The sequence below is a fragment of the Macaca mulatta genome, chromosome 2, assembly GCF_049350105.2.
Source record: "Macaca mulatta isolate MMU2019108-1 chromosome 2, T2T-MMU8v2.0, whole genome shotgun sequence".
Classification (NCBI taxonomy): Eukaryota; Metazoa; Chordata; class Mammalia; order Primates; family Cercopithecidae; genus Macaca; species Macaca mulatta.
Window position 1 is genome coordinate 13266463 of NC_133407.1, and position 22799 is coordinate 13289261.

The window sequence follows — 22799 nt, forward strand, 5'->3', positions numbered from 1 at the left end:
CATTATTACAATAGCTAAAGGTGGAAACGACTCAAATGACCATTAACAGATGAATGGATAAACAAAATGTACAATATACACATAATGGAATATGATTCTGCCTTAAAAAGGTAAGAAATTCTGATATATGCTGCAACATGGATGGACCTTGAAAACATTCTGCTACATAAAAATAAGCCAGACATAAAAGAAAAACATTATATGATCCCACTTATATGAAATAGTTTAATAGGTAAATTGATACAGACAGAAAGTAGATTAGAGATTACCAGGGTAACCTGGGGGGAGAGAGATGCAGAATTTTTACATAATGGTTTCAGAGTTTCTATTTGATGTGATGAAAAGTTTTAGAAATAGATAGAAATGACCAGGTGTGGTGGTTCACACCTGTAATCCCAGCACTTTGAAAGGCCGAGGTGGGCAGATCACTTGAAATCAGGAGTTCGAGACCAGCCTGACCAACATGGCAAAACCCCATCTCTACTAAAAATACAAAAATTAGCCAGGTGCAGTGGTGCGTGCCTGTAGTCTCAACTACTGGGAGGCTGAGGCATGAGAATCGCTTGAACCTGGGAGGCAGAGGTTGCAGTGAGCTGAGATCGTACCGCTATACTCCAGACTGGGCACAGAGTGAGCCTCTGTCTCAAAAAAAAAAAAAAGTGATGATTGCACAACATTGTGAATATAATTAATACCTTTGAATTGTACACTTAAAAATGGTTAGAATGGCAAATTTTGTTACATATATTTTAGTACCACATAAAATTTTAATGATGTAATATGCCAAAAAGCATTTAATTCTACACTCTAAATACATGAATTATATGATAGATGTATTATATTTCCATAATTTTTTTTTCAAAAAGTGATTTAAAAGCAGCCAGGGGACAATACACAAAGAATTTCTCATGAAAGCCCTTTCATAAGGATGAAAAAAACATTAGTTCATGGGACTTTAAGAATAGAGTCATTCTATGATCTTCGAAAATAAATACTATTTAAGGTTATCTTCTTCATGATAACCTCTTCTAGTTACCTGGATCATTTCATTTAGTGATGAACCAGGCCTGGTTGTAGACATATATTGCACAATTTTTCACTATATTTCCTCCTGTGTTTTTTCCCTTTTTGTCCTTGGATTATAAATTACTTGAGGGTAGTTCTTTGCACACAGGATTGAGGAATTAAGACAAGACATAAATGGCCAGATTCAGACTTCAGCTTCATATAGTTCAGACTGAGAATCCTGTCTTGTGCTCAGTAATTACAAGATGTCCTCCTTGGATTAGGCTGTGTCCCAGTGAAAATTATGTAAAAGTCTAGTCCCAGTTAGTCTTGTCTTTGAGCAGGTTCCATAAAACAAACAGGCTATTAATCAATTCTGAAGTTATTAAAACCAATAATTGTGCTAAGAGGCGCAACTGTGCTTACTGGTCACAACACTTTTTCTCATTAATATTTACCATTGGAAGCAGAAGTGTTAGAGGAATGAAGGCATTAGGAGTGAAAGTATTATTTCACATCAGAGATTGCACAAATTACCAAATCTCTAAGTGGTGGAAATCTCTTTTGCCTGTAATACCTCATGGCCTGATTGTCATTTTGAATAAATATATGCAGATCAAGTTTCCAGAGACTATATTTATAACACAAATTATAAATTTGTGTCCACCCTCTCCCCCAGCAATACAAATTAAACAGTCCCTCTAACAATGTCCTGCAAAGCAAATTATTTTTCAAGTCCAAAAGGTTAGCATTATTGACAAAATAGAATCAAAAATTTCTGTTGTATTTTTAATATGCATCAACATCCTTCTAATCAATATGTGGTTATTATTTAAAAATATAAAATAAATGGTTGTAAATAATTTTTGGCCGGGCATGGTGGCTCACGCCTATAATCCCAGCAATTTTGGAGACTGAGGCAGGTGGATCATTTGAGGTCAGGAGTTCAAGACCAGCTTGGCCAACATAGTGAAACCCGTCTCTACCGAAAATACAAAAATTAGCTAGGCATGGTGGCACATGCCTGTAATCCCAGCTACTCAGGATGCTGAGGCAGGAGAATCGTTTGAACTCAGGAGGCAGAGGTTGCAGTGAGCTGAGACTGCGCCACTGCACTCCAGCCTTGGCAACAGAGTGAGTGAGACTCCAACTCAAATAATAATAATAATTTTTTTTTTTTACAATTTTGACATCAAATAACTTGCCTTGAATTATACTCTCAAAAATTGTGTAAATACAAAACATAAATTTTCAAATACTAATTTCATGGCATCAGAATGCAAATAAATTGATTATTATTCCTACAACTTCTTTAACTAGCCCAGTGCAGAGACGTGCACACTGAGAAAAGAGCACTATAGTTGCTCTCAGGCTAGCCCATGTGAAAAAACAGTTCTTCATTGATATGGCTCCCCCCAGTAGCCACCAGTTCTCGCAATAGGGTCAACCACAAAAAGGAAACTGTGAACCTCTTTCTCTTGTAGGAACAGGGTGGGATGAAGTGGCTGTGCGAATAGCAAATAGGATTTTAGAAAGGAGAGAACAACCAGATGTCACAAAGATTGAGACTGAAACAGGCCCACTTGCAACAACAGGAAAGGTGATGTAATTGAATGTAGCAGGACCAGCTGTGGTAGATTGTATGGGTCAGAGCCACACTGTCAGGAGAGCCTTGATCAGACCACATCTGGTGGTGCAGAACCAACATTTAAACAGGGATCCCCAAAAAATAAAAAAATAAAAAGTAAACAGGGCAGAAAGAGAATAAAAAGAGCGTGCAATTTTGTGGGAATGGTTATGGAGACAGTGGAATTCTACTGAATATGAGATTTATATTTTAGGATAGTTTATGTTTAAAAAATTTTTTTAGAAAACTGCATGGTACATACCTTAGTATTTTGTAAAAAGAAACACCTTCTTGATCTGGGTCTAGGATGATGGTTCACCACTGTGGGTGATTTTGCCCCTACCCAGGGAATATTCAGCAATGTCTAGAGGCATCTTTGATTGTCATAACTAGGAAGGGGTGTTATTTACTACTGGTATCTTGTATAGATGTCAGAGGTGCTGCTAAATATTCTACTACACAGAGGGCAGCTCCTCAGAACAATGAGTTATTTTGCTCAAAATGTCAGTAGTGCTGGGGTTGAGAAACACTGATTTAGAATCACGTGATAGAAGATTCGAGATCATCTTGTCTTATTAAACAGATGAGGAAATAAAATCAAAGAGGGTGGGTGACTGATGCAAGGACTCACAGCTTGGCAAAGTTGTAATTAAAGATGATATCCTGGCAGGGAGCCGTGACTCACGCCTGTAATCCCAGCATTTTGGGAGGGCGAGGCGGGTGGATCACGAGGTCAGGGAATCGAGACTATCCTGGCTAACATGATGAAATCCCGTCTCTACTAAAAATACAAAAAATCAGCCGGGTGTGGTGGCGGGCACCTGTAGTCCCAGCTACTCAGGAGGCTGAGGAGACAAGGGGAATGGCGTGAACCTGGGGGTTGGAGCTTGCAGTGAGCCAAGATTGCACCACTGCACTCCAGCCTGGGTGACAGAGCAAGACTCCGTCTCAAAAAAAAAAAAAAGAAAAGAAAAAAAATGATATCCCTAGACAGTTCCCAGATGACAAGAGTCACAGAATAACTAATGTTGATGACAATGAAGATGCCAGGATCAAAAGAACCTGAGCATGAGAACTTTTGTGTAATGGGGAAAGTGGGAGAAAAAGGAAACTCTGCCTTAGCTATCTAAATTCCTAGGATAGTGGAGAAATCGAATACAAATGGGACTGCTCTAAGCTGCAAAGCATGACCCTATCATCATTTATTATTATCGGCAGGACCTGCCCAGTGAGATCAGGCCTCAGGGGAATGCCAACTCCCAGAAATGTGAGAAAAGAAGTACAGGGCTCAAGACTAACTAATATATGTTCGAAGCCATTATAAAGACAAACTGCCTCAAATACCACATTTTTGCTTATGGGTTATTCTTTAAACAAGAACAATTAAGCTATAGTCTCATTTTAGTAAGATGCCAATTTCTTACTGAGTCTGAAGTAAAGAGAATCTTGCTGTTGTCAGAAAGAAAATAATATACTCTTTTCTTCCTTCTTTGAATCAAATATGTTTGCCAGAAAAATTACTATTAAGTGCTTCTCCAGATTAAAAAAATTATCACATATTATATTGACTCACTTCTATTTTCTTTCAAGTTAAATATGAACAGACACCTGCCTTTGCAGAATTTACAGTGCATTTGTAGTACTTTAGTTTTCAGAATCTCCCTTGGTCTTGTCTCATTTCCCCTGATACTACTGTGACTGAAGTTCTCTCTCCCTTCAGTTAGTTTAAATTCTATTAAGTCTGATCTTTTTCAATTAGTTCCACTTGTACACTCACAGAAGCATTCCTCAAGGAAACTGTGAAATAGGAAGTTCATGGTGGGTAAGAAGAAAAAAAAAAGCAAGTGGATAAAAAAAACCTGACATTTTGGAAAAAAACAATATATTTTGTGATTATTTTTGTCCCGTGATAGTTTGAATTAAAAAGATAAGATAATAATTCAGGATGAGTTTCTATCTAATGTGGGAGGAAAAGTATGTCATCAAAAAGTATATGTTAGTCTCTGGAGATCACCTCAACGATAAAATGAAGATAAAAAATCTAGGTTGTTTTATGTTAGCTTGAAAGATTCCAAATAAAATAATTTTGATCATTTTTGGTACCCAGATCATTTTTAATTTCATTCTCAATGTTCTCACTTATTTATTTTTGTATCAACTGAAATAATTCTCCATCTTTGCGTTTACCTCTTTGAAATATATGTTTACAGTCCTGACCCTCCATTAGGCATTGCCTAACAGAATGATGAAGTACATGTTCTCATTTAATCTTGCCCTGTAGATCAGGCCCTTCAGCCTTTGAATTATTTTCTTAATCTTCTGAGCACTCAGTTGAAAACGCTTCATTTCTTTAGTAGTTCACTCCAAGTGCTTTGGAAAATACAAACATCAGGCATAGTGCCTAATCTAGAAGGAATTACATTATCCATAATACTTTAATACATATGATACTGCACAATTAAGATTTCCTTATTTATTTATCTTATACTATAATCAACACAGTAAGACAAGTAGACCAAGAATTTTATCAATACCAAAGCACACAGCTACTAAGCTACTAAAACCATGTATTTTGATTTAAAGTCTAGCCAATCCTTTCTTCTTAAGTATAGAATCTTAAATCTATCTCCTCCCCATACACATGTTTTATTCGTTTTTGTTTTTGTTTTTTGTTTTTTTGAGATGGAGTCTCACTTTGTTACCCAGGCTGTAGTGCACTGGCACGATTTTGGCTCACTGCAACCTCCACCTCCCAGGTTCAAGCGATTCTCCTGCCTCAGCCTCCCGAGTAGCTGGGACTACAGGCTCCTGCCACCATGCCTGGCTAATTTTTGTATTTTTAGTAGAGACAGGGTTTCATCATGTTGGCTAGGATGGTCTTGACCTCTTGACCTAGTGATCTGCCTGCCTCAGCCTCCCAAAGTGCTGGGATTACAGGCGTGAGCTACCATGCCTGGCTTTGAGTCTATATTTTTAAAATATGGCTCTGAAATGTAAACATAGAATAGTTAAAAATTAGTATTCTTATGATCAACAATATAGATCCAATGACTTTATGCTAGGATTAGGATAATGGAGTCCTAAGATATCATGATGAGGAATGGATATATCCTAAGCCTCTTGATGTTTCCCACTTTGTCTGTAACTAGTTTTGCCTTTAACTAGTTGGGCAAAACTTTTCTTCAACCTTAGAGAACACTTTAATTCTAAATACATTTACCTTGACCACACATATTTCAACCGTTTATTCATCTATATACCCATTGATTAGATATTGTGATTCCTTTTTATGGGATTAAAATCTGTGTTAGGTGCTAGGTATATGGAAATTAATAAAAGACAAGAAGATGAGGATAAAAAAACCTTGAGGCCACATTGCATATTAGATCAGGATTGGAAAGGATCTCTATTCCTACCGTCCCATAAGTGACCAATCCTCAGAAAGTAGAGCCAAAGAAGAGGTGTGTCTAGGTAGTTTGCTTTAGGAAGAAACTCAGGGGAACAGGAATGGAAAAAAGGACAACTTTGGAAAAGGAAAAAAGAAAACAAGTACGAGGGTACATTGTCAAGCTTGCCACTGCTCTGGCAACAGGGGCAAAATTCTACTTGATTATTTGATGCAGTCAAGTCTAACTTAATTCAGAATTTTCTGCTCAAGGAATGGTTCTAGCTCCCATGCCACGATGATCAGAGTTGCCACATGAAGTATTAAATCCCTCACCCTCCCATATTTGTGTGTGAGTGATTATCAGGGTGTTCTTGCAGATCTCTGGTTGTGGTCTTCAAGAACTCCTATAGAAGGAATGTGTACACTGAACAGCTGAGCAATGTGGTTAAGTTACTCCTGATCCAAGCTGCCTGCTGGGCAATGAATAGGGTACAGGAGGATTGAGAGAATGTGAGGCGTGACCCAGGAGGTAAAGGATATGGTATCAAATAATAGGGAAGCTCAAAGTAGAGAAACTTAGCTTGATCAGCTTAGTGGGGACCTTATGGAGGAAACTCAAGTATTAAATGGGCAGTTGAACTATATGGCTTACATGATCCCTTAAACACTTGAGTTTATAAATGCCAATACATATCACTATCTAATCTCAAATTCCAAACTCATACTGTTTCATAATGCCAGGTTGTTTCTTTTCCACTGTTACCGATAGTTCCTGCCTCTGTAGTGTCTGCTTTCATCCTGTGATTTTTCCATGACCAGCATTCTCAATTAAGCCCTTTAGAAGCATTTTGCAGATCAGCATTATAGAAGGTGCCCAGATCTAAGAAAAACAGTTTTTTACTGTTAATTGAAATTTGACCATGAAGAAAATATGTAACCTCCCTGAGCCCTGGGTTCCATATATGAAAATGCACACTTATATTGTAATGTTTTAAATGCGTAAAATGGCCTAACATGCAGTAGACACTCAATAAATAGCAGTTTTATCTCTCTTTACCTGAGGTTGTCAATTCCAAGGACAAGTTTTGGCAGCACTCCTGCAACATAAAAATGCTATCACTAGGAGTAACTGGCATATCATAGATCTGGGTTTTCTCCAAGGTAACCAGGGATTTGTGGAACTGAAGGGGATGTGCAGATTTCGTAGTTGTCTTTACCACTCTCTTACTACCTTATCTCTTCTCTGCCATGATTAAGATGAAAATACGATTGGGCCAAAGCCTAATCTTTATCATTTACTAATGATCTTCATTAATATGCTGCTATTTCTGCCTTTTCTGATAGTTTTCTTTTAAAAAATATGTTGGTGGTAGCAATGCAATCTGGACAGATCATGTAATTGACAATTTGGGTCATTGGGTAAAATATTTTACTAGTGTGCTGTGCTAGGCTCTAAGCCTGTGTTGAGGCCATGCTAAAATGTCTGGCCAAAACAGTAAACTAGGTGAACAATGTAGATAAATGACATCATGGGGACAACATTTTCACATAATCTACTGAATCACTGAGTGACGTGATTGATGTTTTGGTTTTCTATAGACATGGAGTCTTGTTTTGTATCTTCACTGTTGCAATAACAGAGGAGAAATCCATTTCTGTTTTGGAAGACTATTATTACTTAAGTGGAAAAAAAATCAATCATTGACAGTCAGAAAACCTAGAGTCTTCACCTACAAAATTCCTACAAAATTCTAACCACAGTCCAATCACTACAACTCTCTAAGACTCAGTTTTCCTGTTTGTTTTAACAAGATAGGAATAATAAATTTATTACTAAATTGCTATCTCATAGAATTGGTGTAAGGATCAAGTGGAGAAAAATAATAAAAAGTATTGTATAAACAGGCAAATTTCTTTAACAAGTCATTTTGTTTTCTCATACATAATTATTTTGTCTTTATTCTTTATTGGACTTTTGAGGATTTGGATGGTGACCTATTTATCTTTGAAATTCACTTGCCTAAGTATAATGGTTGTCACATAGAATATACTTGTTTTCAATTAAAAAAATGCTTCCAAGTGAATGAGTTTGCTTTCTTAATTTTATATACATTTTAAGTTTTCAATGTCCCATAGGAGCATGGTAAGTGCCCTGAGTTGCACTTCTTTCACACCCAGGGAACAAGGAGCCCATTAAGGATAAATGTATCATCTATGATCATAATTGAAAGTGGTACAGTAACTACTGCAGCCTGGATTCACCACCTGTGCCTATTTTTTTATGCATGACATTTAACTCTTCTTATTCACAAAAATGGCATAGGTGGATATCGTTATTGCATACTTCTTGAAAGAATTTCTAATGTTAATTAAGAATTTCTCTCAGATCACAATACATACCATCAGAACTGCATATTTTTATTATGCCATAAATATTTCCTCCTCACTCCTAGACACCAATAGGAATATGTGCTTTTTCCCAGTACTTCAATGCAATATGCTGTGTTAAAATTAAACTAAAAATAAATTTGGGCTTTTTTGTGCTGATTTTGTATCTTAGACCCAACCTGTTTATGGCTCTTCTTTTTATCATACACTTGGCAGTCATGACTGTTCTGGTGCCTTAAGTTTGGCCACGTAAGCAAATCTCTTTTCTACTGCTACAGTGAGCCTGCTCCTTTGCCTGGTCAGTTCTCATCATGTGGCCTAGAAACCTCACTATTGTATTTTGTTTCTTTTTAATCATCACCAGTTTTACCTAATGAATGTTGTTAGTAGGCCAGATGTGGCCGCTCACACCTGTAATCCCAGCACTTTGGGAGGCCAAGGTGGGTAGATCACCTGAGGAGTTCGACACCCGTCTGGCCAATATGGTGAAACCCCAACTCCACTAAAAATACAAAAAAATTAGCTGAGCAGTTGGTGGGCATCTGTAATCCCAGCTACTCAGGAGGCTGAGGCAGGAGAATCAATTTAATCTGGGAGGTGGAGGTTGCAGTGAGTTGAGATCATGATATTGCACTCCACTCTGGGTGATGAGTGAAATTCCGTCAAAAGAGAAAGGAAGGATGGAAGGAAGGGAGGGAGGGAGGGAGGGAGGCAAGTTGTTAGTGTAGTTTTACTATTTGCTGTTATCTGTATCTACTTCAATCTGTAATTTTTTGAAACATAGACACCAGATTTTTGTTTTGTTTTTGTTTATATTTCATCTCCCTCTCTTTGTCATACCATCTTCCTAAGAACAGTTTTGCAATAGGAGATATTTGATTTTGATTGTCTTCCTTCTTGCTCTCATTTTGGCATTCATTTTGCAACTGTAAGGCTTCTCAGTGGTCTCTTTATCTAGGATACTCTCTTTTTCAACCTTGTTGGCAGGTGACTGTCAGTTTAACATTTTCTGAGCCATGCCTAAGACCTTGGAGGAGCGATTTCAAATTTCTCAGAATGATAGACTTCATCACTCTTGGAGAATAATACTTTAATGTAACTCCTTCCCTTTCCCCACTCCACTAATTCAGTTAGTTTCATTAAAAAAGAGTTAACCATACTCCTGAGCCTGCCACAGATACCTAAGCAAAAACTTCTCCCTGGTCCTTCTATAGAAACGCTCTTCCAGGTAGTACATAATGCAGCTGTATCAATACCATCACTGAGAATAGAAATACATTCATTAATGAGCTTGGTACTCTGTAGGTCATCTCTACTCCCTAACATCAGGGCTGGCATTTATGTGGTTTGGGAGCGGATGCTGCTCATTGAGATAAACAGCAGCAAAATGTGATGAGAATATATATATATATTTACAGCTCAGTTTGTGGTCATTTGGGGATCAGCACAAACGCTCCACCAACATTAATTCCTCCCTAATGCAACAAACAGTTCACTAGAGTGATAAATATGGCATTTACTTTATGTTTACTTCATGATTTCTTCTTAGGGTCTATCTTTAGATATCCAGTTTCCAAGAAAAACAGACCATTGCTTATTTGTAGAATGTGGGGAATGCCATTTCCACTCTCTGCGGTTTACCAGCAGTGCACAACCATAAACATTTATTGAGTACCTACTATGCGTCAGTGACAGGATTAGATACTTTAACATGGAGTGTTTTATTATGCCAAACCATATATTCGTTTCCATATAAAACTGGATCAAAATTATGTTCTCATCTACTTTATACTTTTTTAACCAAAGCATTTCTTTCTCCCCTCTGTCTCTTTCTGTTTGTATCGTGTATATTAAATGTTGTAATGTTTATTAAGTCTGGCAAATAAGCAAGAACCAATAATTACTGAATATCTGCAAGCTGAATGCTTGAGAACACTTAGAGCTTGCAGGCCCTTGAGGATTACAAATTAGCTTTCAGGTACATGGCCATAGCACTATAGCAACAGATCAAAGCACCTGTTTTGGGCAAGAACTAGGTGGTACATTGTCAAGGGTATGGTAGGCTTGCATTGGGAAGTTATGGATTTAAGATCCAGCATTAATATTTATCAGCATAGTGAACTCAAGTTCTTAATCTTGCTGAGTCTCAATTTCCACTCTTTAAGACGGGTGCAGTATTGTGCCAAGGAAATATAATGTATTTGAAAGTATGTGATGACATGAATTGTTTATATCTTCTTGAGTTTCTACAGGGACCATAAATCAGTGTCTCCCTGAATCTCTGTCTCTTATCCCCAGAAGTAGGTAAATGGAGCAGGCTTATTCAATTAGGCTGTCCCAGTTTTTTCCACCCTCAGTGATGTGTCCAGGAGGAGAAACTCACTGGGGCGTTTCTTCTAGAACTACCTGTCAAAATGTTCTATTTCTGCACAGTCTAATATAGCAGCTACTAGCCACATGTATCCATTAAGCAATTAATATGTGACTAGTGTGGCCGGATGTGGTGACTCATCCGTAATCCCAGCACTTTGGGAGGCTGAGGGGGGAGAATCACCTGAGGTCAGGAGTTCGAGACCAGCCTGGCCAACAGGTGAAACCCTGTCTCTACTAAAAATACAAAAATTAGCTGGACATGGTGGCAGGTGCCTGTAATCCCAGCTGCTTGGGAGGCTGAGCCAGGAGAATCACTTGAACCTGGGATCTGGAGATTGCAGTGACCCAAGATCATGCCACTGAACTCCAGTCTCAGCGACACAGCGGGATTCTGTCTGCGAGAAAAAAAAAGTGACCAGTGCAACTGTGAAATTGAATCTTAAATTTAAATTTAAATAGTCACCTTGTACTAGCAAGTACCATATTAGACAATGCAAGTCTAAATTTTCCATTGACTATTTTGCATACTTTGTTACTTGTTCTTTGGTGGATTCTTAGAAATATTTTTTAAAGCTTGCTTTCTCTATCTCTCGTTTGGATAGCACTTAAAATATCTGTTAGTTGAGGATTTTAAAGAATTTAACTGTGAAAACATCTTTGGTACTATTTTTTAAACTTCTTGCTATATTATGTAATCATTGATAAAAATATTAATAATATTTTATTTTCACTTCAAATCCTTTATTATTATTTCTGAGTAAAAATTTTATCATGGATATGTCTTCAGAAATCATCTATTTTACATAGGTTCTTAAATTTATCTGTATAACTTTGAAGAGTACTTCCTGATACTTCTATATTCTTGTGTTTGTGATTATTGCTGCATTCTCAATTCTCATTTTATCAACTGTGTTTTATTGCTACTTTATCTAGAGACCCATTTTACTGTTTTAAGAATCAATTGTGTTTTAAAATATTTTTCCTGTAATTATCTTTACAAAGGAATCTTTCATTTTTACATTTATGAATTTCTTCCTCTTGATTTTTTAAAATTTATTTTGCATTTTAAACAGATTAATTTTACTGTTTTACAAACTTTATATCTTTTTCAGTAACATAAATGTTTGAGATAAATAATTGTCCTTTTAGATTGACTTTAGATATACTCCATGAGTTTGGATATATATCATACACTTTAAAAAATAAATTGTAAAATTTCAACTTTTCTTTGACTGAAGTGTTTTTCAAAAGTTTTTAAAATTATGTGATATTGGTTTAGTTAATTTGTTACTACTTTTTACTATTAATTTTCAAAAAGATTATATCATGCAAAAATTTTGGAATATATTGTATTTTTGTGGCTTAATAGATATTTTTGAATTATTTTAGGTATGCTTTAAAAGACTATATGTTTATCCATAGACTTATTAATCGAAACCTCTATTGTCTTGCCTATTTTAATGTTTTTTCTCAAAAAGCATTGGTTGAAAGAATCATTACACTTTTAGTTCTCCTTTAATTTCATTCAGTTTTGGATCTCTCTCTCTTACATATTTCTGTTTATTTGTATAGAAAAATTAATTTGAATTATATAGAAAATGTATATTGCTTTCCTAGTTCCAGAGGTGTATCCTCAGAATTTTATTTGAAATCTTTCTCCATTTTTGATGTAGGCATTTGTTATAAAATTTCCTCATAGTACTAATTTATCTGTATCCCATGGGTTTGAGTATGTTTAGGTTTTTGTTTCAAGAAATTTAAAACATTTCTTTCTTAATTTCTTTCTTGACCCAATGGTCATTCGGAAGCATGTTGTTTAATTTCAGTGTGTTTGTCTTATTATTGATTTTATATTGTATCCTTTGTAGTCTAAAAATATACCTGACACTATTTTAGATTTTAAAAATTTGTTGAGATTTAGCTTGACATGGTGGCTCATGCCTGTAATCCTAGCACTTTGAGAGGCTGTGGTAGGCAGATCGCTTGAGTCTAGGAGATTGAGACCAGTTTGACCAATATGGTTAAATCCCGACTCTACTGAAAATAAAAAACTTAGCCAGGCACTATGGTGCATGCCAGTAGTCTCAGCTACTCGGGAGGCTGAAGCATGAGAATCACTTGAACCTGGGAGATGGAGGCTGCAGTGGGCTGAGATCACGCCACTGCACTTTAGCCTGGGTGACAGAGTGAGACTGTCTCAAAAAAAAAAAAAAAAAAAAAAAACTGTTGAGATTTGTTTTGTCTCCTAACATATGGTCTCTTTGGAGAATGTTCCCTGCACTGAATATACAAGAAGAATGTGCATTGTGTATCTGTTGAATAAAATGTTCTGTAAATATCTATTAGGTTCATGTGGTCTAATGTTGAATTTATTTGAATGTCTTTTTATCTTTTTTTGAGGCAGAGTCTTAGTCTGCAATCCAGGCTGGAGTGCAGTGGCACAATCTCAGTTCACTGCAACCTCCACCTCCTGGGTTCAAGTTATGCTCCCTTCTCAGCCTCTCAAATAGCTGGAACTACAGGCACATGCCACCAGATGTGACCCATTTTTGCTTTTTTGGGGGGGTTAGAGAAGGGTTTTTGCCATGTTGCCCAGGTTGGTTGTGAACTCCTGGGCTCAAGTGATCCACCTGCCTTGGCCTCCCAAAGTGCTGGGATTGCAGATGGGAACCACAGTGCCTGTCCCTAGTGTGCAATTTAAACTCAATGTTTCTTCATTAATTTTTTGTCTGAATTATCTGTTTAATGCTAAGCATTGGATGCTAAAGTCCTCCACTATTATTGTGTCGGAGTGTAGCTCTAATAATATTTGTTATTTTTTTTATTTATTTATTTTTTTTTTGAGACGGAGTCTCGCTCTGTTGCCCAGGCTGGAGTGCAGTGGCCGGATCTCAGCTCACTGCAAGCTCTACCTCCCGGGTTCATGCCATTCTCCTGCCTCAGCCTCCCGAGTAGCTGGGACTACAGGCGCCCGCCACCTCGCCCGGCTAGTTTTTGTATTTTTTAGTAGAGACGGGGTTTCACCGTGTTAGCCAGGATGGTCTCGATCTCCTGACCTCGTGATCCGCCTGTCTCGGCTTGTATTGTATGTCATATCTAGGTCCTCTGGTATTGGATGCATATATGTTTATAATTGTTATGTCTTCTTGCTGAATTAATTTCTTTTATCATTATATAATGAATTTGTCTCTTTTTACTGTTATGTCTTAAAGTCCGTATTACCTGATATAACTATAGCTACTTCTGTTCTCTTTTGGTTTCCATTTGCATGAAGTATGTTTTTCCATGTTTCACTTTATATGTATTTATAGGCAGGATAAATTTCTTGTGAGCAGCATATAGTTGGGTCATTTTTTTTTCATCCATTTGGCCATTCTATATCAAGTGGAAAGTTTAATCTACTTACGTTTAAGCTCATTATTAATAAGTAATGGCTATTTATGTCATTTTATTAATTGATTTCTTGTTGTTTTGTATATCCTTTGTTCCTTCCTTTGTTTAATATTGTTTATCATTGTGCTTTGATGGTTTTCTGTAGTGGTAGTATTTAAGTCTTTTCTGTTTGTATGTTTGTTCTATGAGTAGGTTTTATATTTTCATGTGTTTTCATGATGGTAGATATCATTCTTTTGCTTCTGGGTGTAGGACCCCCTTAAACATTTCTCGTAGGAACAGTCTACTTAGCAGTGATGACTTCCATGAGCTTTGCTTGTTTCAGGAAGACTTTATTTTCCTTTCATTTATGGAGTTTGACTTTGTTGGGTATAGTATCTTGTGCTGCCAGTTTTTTGCTTTCAGCACTTTGAATATATCATCATATTCTCTCTTGGCCTGTAAGGTTTCTGATGAGAAATCTATTGTTATTCTGATGGTGGTTCCTTTATAAGGGAGTAGACTTTTTTATCCTGTTGTTTTTATAATTACCTCGTTGTCTTTGTTTTCTGGCAGTTTGACTGTAATACATTAGAGATGACCTTTTTGAATTGTGTCTATTTTTGGAGATTCTCTGAGCTTCCTCAATCTTAGTAGTCAAATCTTTTGCTACACTTGGAAAGTTTTCATTTATTATTTAATTAAATAGGTTTGCTTACACTTTTGTTTTCTCCTTGTCCTCTGGAGCACTGAAACTCAAATATTTGATTGCTTTATGATGTCCTATATATTGCATAAGCTTTGCTCATGCTTTCTTACTTTTTCAATTCTTATTTTAAGTTCAGGGGTACATATACCAGATGTCAAGGTTTGTTACATAGGTAAACATGTGCCATAGTGATTTGCTGCACAGATCATTCCATCACCTAGGTTTTAAGCCCACCTTCCATTAGCTATTCTTCCTGATGCTCTCTATCCCCTCACACCCCCCAATAGGCCTCTGTGTGTGTTGTTCCCTGCCATGTGTCTATGTGTTTTCATCAATCAGCCCCCACTTTTAAGTGAGAACATGTGGTGTTTGATTTTCTGTTCCTGAATTAGTTTGCTGAAGACAATGGCTTCCAGCTCTATCCATGTCCCTGAAAATAACATAATCTCATTTCTTTTTATGTCTGCGTAGTATTCCATGGTGTGTATGTACTACATTTTCTTTATCCAGTCTATCATTGATAGGCATTTAGGTGGTTTCCATGTATTTGCTATTGTGAATAATGTTGCAGTGAACGTATGTGTGCATGTATCTTTATAATGGAGTAATTTATATTCCTTTGGATATAAACCCAGTAATGGAATTGCTGGGTCAAATGGTATTGTTGCCTACAGGTCTTTGAGGAATCACCACACTATCTTTTTCAATGGCTGAACTAATTTACACTCCCACCAGCAGTGTAAAAGTGTTCATTTTTCTGCACAACCTCACCAGCACCTGTAGTTTTTTGACTTTTTACTAATAGCCATTTTGACTGGTGTGAGATGGTATACCATTGTGGTTTTGATTTGCATTTCTCTAATGATTAGTGATGTTGAGCTTTTTTCATGTTTGTTGGCTGCATGTATGTCTTCTTTTCAGAATTGTTTGTTCATGTCCTTTGCCCAATTTTTAGTGGGGTTGTTTGTGTTTGTTTTTTGTTTTTTGTTTTTTTGTAAATTTGTTTAAGTTCCTTGTAGTCTCTGGATATTACACCTTTGTCAGATGGATAGATTGCAAAAATTTTCTCCCATTCTGTAGGCTGTCTGTTCATTTTGATGATAGTTTCTTTTGCTGTGCAGAAGGTCTTTAGTTTAATTAGATAGTATTTTTCAATTTTTGCTTTTGTTGCAATTACTTTTGGCATTTTCATCATAAAATCTTTGCCTGTGCCTATATCCAGAATGGTATTGCCTAGATTTTTTTTCTAGGGTTTTTATTGTTTTGGATTTTACATTTAAGTCTCTAATTCATCTTGAGTTAACTTTTGTATAAGGTGTAAGGAAGGGGTCCAGTTTCAATTTTCTGCATGTGGCTAGCCAGTTCTCCCAGCACCATTTATTAAATAGAATCTTTCCCCCATTGCTTGTTTTTGTCAAGTTTGTCAAAGATAAGATAGTTTTAGGTGGGTGGTCTTATTTCTGAGTCCTGTATTTGGTTCCATTGGTCTCTGTGTCTCTTCTTGTACCAGTACCATGCTGTTTTGGTTACTTTAGCATTGTATTATAGTTTGAAGCTGAGTAGCATGATGCCTGCAGCTTTGTTCTTTTTGTTTAGGATTGTCTTGGCTATTTGGGCTGTTTTTTGTTTTCAAATGAATTTTAAAATAGTTTTTTTTTTTTTAATTACGTGAAGAATGTAAATGGTCATTTAATGGGAATGGTATTAAATCTATACATAACTTAGGCAGTATGGCCATTTTCACCATATTGATTCTTCCTTTACATGAGCATGGAATGTTTTTCCATTTGTTTGTGTCCTATCTGATTTCTTTGAGCAGTGGCTTGTAGTTCTTTTTGAGGAGGTTCTTCATTTCCCTTGTTTGCTGTGTTTCTACATATTTTATTCTTTTTGTAACAATTGTGAATGAGAATTCAATCATGAGTAGGCTTTCTGCTTGTCTGTTTTGGTGCATAGAAATGCTAGCAATTTTTGCACGTTGACTTTTTATCCTGATTTTCCTGAAGTTGTTTATTAGCTTAAGAAGTCTTTGGGCTGAGACGATGAGGTTTTTCAGATATAGGATCATGCCATCTGCAAACAAAGATAATTTGACTTCTTATCTTCCTATTTGAATACACTTTATTTATTTCTCTTGCCTGATTGCCCTGGCCAAAACTTCCAATGCTATGTTGAATAGAAATGGTGAGAGAGGACATCTTTATCTTGTGCCAGTTTCCCAGGGGAATGCTTCCAGCTTTTACCTATTCAGTATGATATTGGCTGTGTGTTTGTAATATATGGCTCTTATTATTATTATTTTATTTATTTATTTATATTTTGAGATGGAGTCTCACTCTGTTGCCCAAGCTGGAGGGCAGTGGTGCGATCTCAGATCACTGCAACCTCTGCCTCCCAGGTTCAAGTGATTCTCCTGCCTCAGCCTCCTGAGTAACTGGGATCATAGGTGTGCTCCACTGCGCCTGACTAATTTTTGTATTTTCAGTAGAGATGGGGTTTTATCATGCTGGCCAGACTGGTCTCAAACTCCTGACCTCAGATGATCCAACCTCCTTAGCCTCCCAAAGTGCTGAGATTACAGGCATGAGCTACTGTACCTGGCCAATGGCTCTTATTCTTTTTAGGTATGTTCCTTCAATAGCTAGTTTATTAAGAAGTTTTACAATGAAGCGATGTTGAATTTCATCAAAGGCATTTTCTGCATCTATTGAGAAAATCAAGTGGGTTTTGTCTTTAGTTCTGTTTATGTAGCGAATCACATTTACTGATTTGTTTGTTGAACCAACCTTACATCCCAAGGATAAAGCCAACTTGATTGAGGTGGATACACTTTTTGATGTGCTGCAGGATTCAGTTTGCCAATATTTTGTTGAGGATTTTTGCTTTGATGTTCTTCAAGGATATTGGCCTGAAGTTTTCTTTTTTTGTTGTATCTCTGCCAGGTTTTGTTATCAAGATGATGCTGGTCTCATAGAATGAGTTAGGGAGGAGTCCCTTCTTTCAGTTTTTTTGGAATAGCTTCAGTAGAAATGGCACCAACTCTTCTTTGTAGCTCTAGTAAAATTCATCTGCTAATCTGTCGGGTCCAGGCTTTGTTGTTGTTGTTGTTGTTGTTGTTGTTGTTGTTGTTTGGTGGGCTATTTATTACTGCCTCAATTTCAGAACTCATTATTTGTCTATTCAGGAACTCAATTTCTTCCTGTTTCAGTCTTGCAAGGGTATATATATCCAGGAATTTATTGATTTCTTCTAGATTTTCTCATTTATGTGCAGAAAGGTGTTTATAGTATTTTCTAATGGTTGCTTGTGTTTCTGTGGGGTCAATGGTGATATCCTCCTTATCATTTCTGATTTTGTTATTTAGGTTGTTATTTTGTTTTATTAGAGTAGCTAGTGTTCTATTTATTTTGTTAATTTTGTTTTTCAGAAAAACTAGCTCCTGGCCTTGATGATCTTTTGAAGGGTTATTGTGTCTCTATCTTCTTCATATCAGCTCTGATCTCAGTTATTTCTTGTCTTCTGGAGCTTTAGGATTTTTTACTCTTTGTTCTCTAGTTCTTTTAGTTGAGATGCTAGGTTGCTAACTTGAGATTTTTTTAGTTTGTTCATGTGGGCATTTAATGTTCTAAATTCCCTGCCTAACACTGCTTTAGCTGCATCCCAGAGATTCTGGTACGTTGTCGCTCTGTTCTCTTTACTTTTAAATAACTTCTTGATTTCTGCCTTAACTTCATGATTCACCCAAGAGTCACTTAGGAGCAGGTTGTTTGATTTCCATGTAGTTGTGTGATTTTGAGTGAATTTCTTTATCTTGAGCTCTAATTTGACTGCACTGTGGTCTGAGAGACTGTTTGTTATAATTTCATTTATTTTGCATTTGGTGAGGAGTATTTTACTTCTGATTATGTGATCAATTTTAGAGTAAGTGTCATGTGGTGATGAGAAGAATGTATATTCTATTGTTTGGGGGTGAAAAGTTCTGTAGATATCTATCAGGTCCACTTGATTCAGAGCTGAGTTCAAGTCCTGAGTGTCTTTGTTAATTTTCTGTCTTGATTATCTGTCTAATATTCATAGTGGGGTTTTGAAATCTTCCACTCTTATCATGTGGTAGTCTAAGTCTCTTTGTATGTCTCTAAGAACTTGCTTTATAAATCTGAGTGCTGCTGTATTGGATGCATATATATTTAGAATGGTTCTCTCTTCTTACTGAACCCTTTCCCGTTATGTAATGCCCTTCTTTGTCTTTTTTGATCTTTGTTGGTTTGAAATCTGTTTGACAGAAACTAGGATTGCAACCCCTGCTTTTTTCTGTTTTCCATTTGCTTGGCAAATTTTCCTCTATCCCTTTATTTTGAGCCTATGTGCATCTTTGCACACATCTCTTGAATACAGCATACGCGTGGGACAGGCTCTTTATTCGGCTTGTCTGTGTCTCTTAATCGGGGCATTTAGCCCATTTACATGTAATATTATTATTGATATGCATGTGAATTTGATCCTGTTATTATGATGGTAGCTGGTTATTTTGCAGAGTTGTTTATGTGGTTGCTTCATGGTGTCACTACTATGTGTAGTTTAGTGTGTTCCTACAGTGGCTGGTAACAGTTTTTTCTTTTTCATATTTAGTGCTTTCTTCAGGAGCTCTTGCAAGCAGACCTGGTGGTGATGAATTCCCTCAGCATCTGCTTGTCTGAAAAGGATCTCATTTTTCCTTTGTTTATAAAGCTTAGTTTGGCCAGATATGAAATTCCTGGTTGGATATTCCTTTCTTTAAGAATGTTAAAAATTGGCCCCAAATCTCTTCTGGCTTTTAGGGCTTCCACTAAAAGATCCACTGTTAGTCTGTTGGGCTTCTTTTTGTAGTTGACCTGGCCTTTCTCTATGGCTGCCATTAACATTTTTTTTCTTTCATTTTGACCTTGGAGAATCTTATAATTATGTGTCTTGGGGTTGATCTTCTCATGGTGTGTCTTACTGGAGTTCTCTGCATTTCTGAATTTGTATGTTGGCCTGTCTTGCTATATTGAGGAAGTCCCCCTGGTAATATCCTGAAGTACGTTTTCCAACTTGGTTCTCTTATCCTTGTCTCTTTCAGGTACCCCAGTCAGTCATAGGTTTGGTCTCTTTACATATTTCTGTATTTTTCTGAGATTTTGTTCATTCCTTTCATTCTTTTCTCTCCATTATTGTCTGCTTGTCTTATTTCAGAAAATTTATCTTCAATTTCTGAGATTCTTCCCTCCACTTGGTCTATTCTGCTATTGATACCTGCGATTGCATTGTGAAGATCTTGTGTTTTCTTTTTCAGCCCCATCAGGCTGGTTATGTTCCTCTCCAAAGTGGCTATTATGGCCATTAGCTCCTATATTGTTTTATCATAATTCTTAGCTTTTTTGCATTGGGTTACAACATAGTCCTTTAGCTCAGCAAAGTTCGTTATTACCCACCTTCTGAAGCGTACTGTGTCGATTCAGCTTTCTCACTTTCAGCTCAGTTTTGTGGCCCTTGCCGGAGAGGTTTTGTAGTCATTTCAAGAAGAGCCACTCTAGCATTTTGAATTTGCAGCATTTTTGTATTGATTATTTCTCATCATTATGGACCTATCTATCTTCAATCTTTGAAGTTGCTGACCTTCGAATGGGGATTTTGCGGGGTCATTTAGTTGTTGTTGTTTTCTGTTTGTTTGTTTTTCTTTTAACAGTCTGGTCACTCTTACATAGGGCTGCCGCAGTTTGCCTGGAGTCCCCTCCAGACCCTAATTGCCTCAGTTTTTTCCGTACCTGGAGGTATCACTAGTGAAGCCTATAAAACAACAAAGATGGCAGCCTGCTTTTTCCTCTGGAAGCTCCATTCCAGTGGGGGCACTGACCTGTTGCTGGCCTAAATGCATTTATAGGATGTGGCTGGAGACCCCTGCTGGGAGGTCTTACTTAGGAGAAACAGGATCAGGGATCCACCCAAAGAAGCAGTCTGGCTGCCCTTTGGTAGAGCAGGTACACTCCACTGGGAAGGGGGGAACCTTGAATTGTCTGCACCATTTGTATTCTCCAAAGCCCGTGAGCTGAAATGACTGAGTCTACCAAACCACACAGATGGTGGCCACCCCTTCCCCCCCGGGAACTTGGTCCCGACTCAGGCCAGCTCCATCTGCTGCCGCTGGCTGGCTGGAAATCCAGGCCAGTGGGTCTCAACCCATGAGGTGCTGTGGAAGTGGGGCCTGCAGAGCAATGCCACTTGGCTCCCTGGACTCAGCCCCCTTCCTAGGGCTATGCACAGATGAATCTCTCATGTTGTAGTGGAGTCTGGGGCCAGAGTATGCAAAACTCCTGGTTTTTGTGTGTGCCTAACTGTTCACTCTGCCAAGACTCCACACAGCTCCATGGATTGGACCCTAGGCCCTGGTGGCGTTGGCTCACAAGTGGATCTGCTGATACGCAGTTTGCACAGATCTCTGGGAGAAGCATGGTTTCCCAGACTGGGTCGCAAAATCACTCACTGCTTCCCTTGGTTCAGCGTAGGATTCCCTTGGCTCCATGTTGCTTCTGGGTGGGCAATCACCCAGGCCTGCTTCTCTTTGCTCTCCGTGGGTTGAGGTGTTTTCCTAGTCAGTCCCAATGCAAGCACTTGGATATGGCAGTTAAAGGTGCCGAATTCACTCTCTCCTTTCATTCCACTCCATGAGCACTGCAGACTGCAGCTGCTTCCAATTATCCATCTTGGCCCCTCTCCTCTTTTATTCTTTGTTTGTATATGAATAGGTAATTTAAAAAGATCTGTCTTCACATTCTGCGATTTTTCTCTTCTTCTTTGATCTAGTCTATTACTGACACTTTTGGGTATATTTTCTACTACGTTAAATGAATTCTTCAGTTCTAGGGCTTTTATTTTGTTCATTTTTATGATTTCTATCTCTGACAAATTTCTCATTTGTATCCTGAATTGTTTTCCTGAGTTTTTTGTACTGTTTTCAGTATTCTCTCATGTCTGATTGGGCTTCTTTTATGAAAATATTTTGGATTTTTCTCTGGGATTTTGTAAATGTCTTTTTGATTGAAATCAGTTGCTGGAGAATTATTATTATTATTATTTTTTGGAGGTGTCATATTTCCTTACTTTTTCATGTTTCTTGTGTCCTTACTTTGATATCTGCACCCTGAGTGTGACAGCTGCTTCTTCCAATTTTTTGAATTTGCTTTTATAGGGGAGGAATTCTCCTGAAGATGTGTCCATGGTATTGGCTGAATAGAGAACTGCACTTTAGCTTTGATTCTGGGTTTGCTGTAGTGTAGTTTCAGTATAACTTCTTTGGCTGTAAATAGAGTCAGTGGTATCTCTGACTTTCTTACTAGCTTAGAGTGCATATTTAGTGTTAGTGGCTGTGATGATGTTTTACTGGGGTCTAGGATACCAGGTTGGTTGGCCATTTGGCCTCAGTGATGCAACACTGCACCAAACATCCCTTTTGCCATTTCCCAGGATGGCATGTGCTGACACCAGTATTAATAGGCCCAGGTAGGCCAATTTTGGGCCTCTAGATCCCTTGCTCAGGTGTCAAGAATGACAGCAGTGGACTGGGCAGATGGGTGGATTATCAGGTCTTTAGGCATTGGGCATTGTCTTGGTGGTGGCGGTAGCAGTGGTAGGACAACCTTCTGGGTCCCAAGCAGTCTGTATTGCTGTTGGCAGTGGTTACAATGGGCTAAGTGGCCCAGTTCCCAGGCCCGTAGATGGCACATGTGGTAGGTGTCAGCTGTGGTGGTTGCAGCAGATTGAGGTTGTAGCCTAACCTCAGTATCCTGGGAGGAGTGTTTAGGTCTAGTGGTTATGGATTTGGCTGAGTGATCCCCAAGCCCCAGATGGCATGTTTGGGTACTAGGAGGCAGAGTCGGGCTTGGAACACCTGTTGCCGTACCCCTTGGAAGTGTGTGCACGTG

The 22799-nt window shown here is 37.7% G+C and overlaps 1 long non-coding RNA gene across 1 annotated transcript in view; it reads left to right on the plus strand.

The window, feature by feature from the left end:
• LOC114676214 (uncharacterized) overlaps window positions 1-22799 on the plus strand; it is a 507752-nt gene that overhangs the window by 97273 nt on the left and 387680 nt on the right. The window lies entirely within an intron of this gene.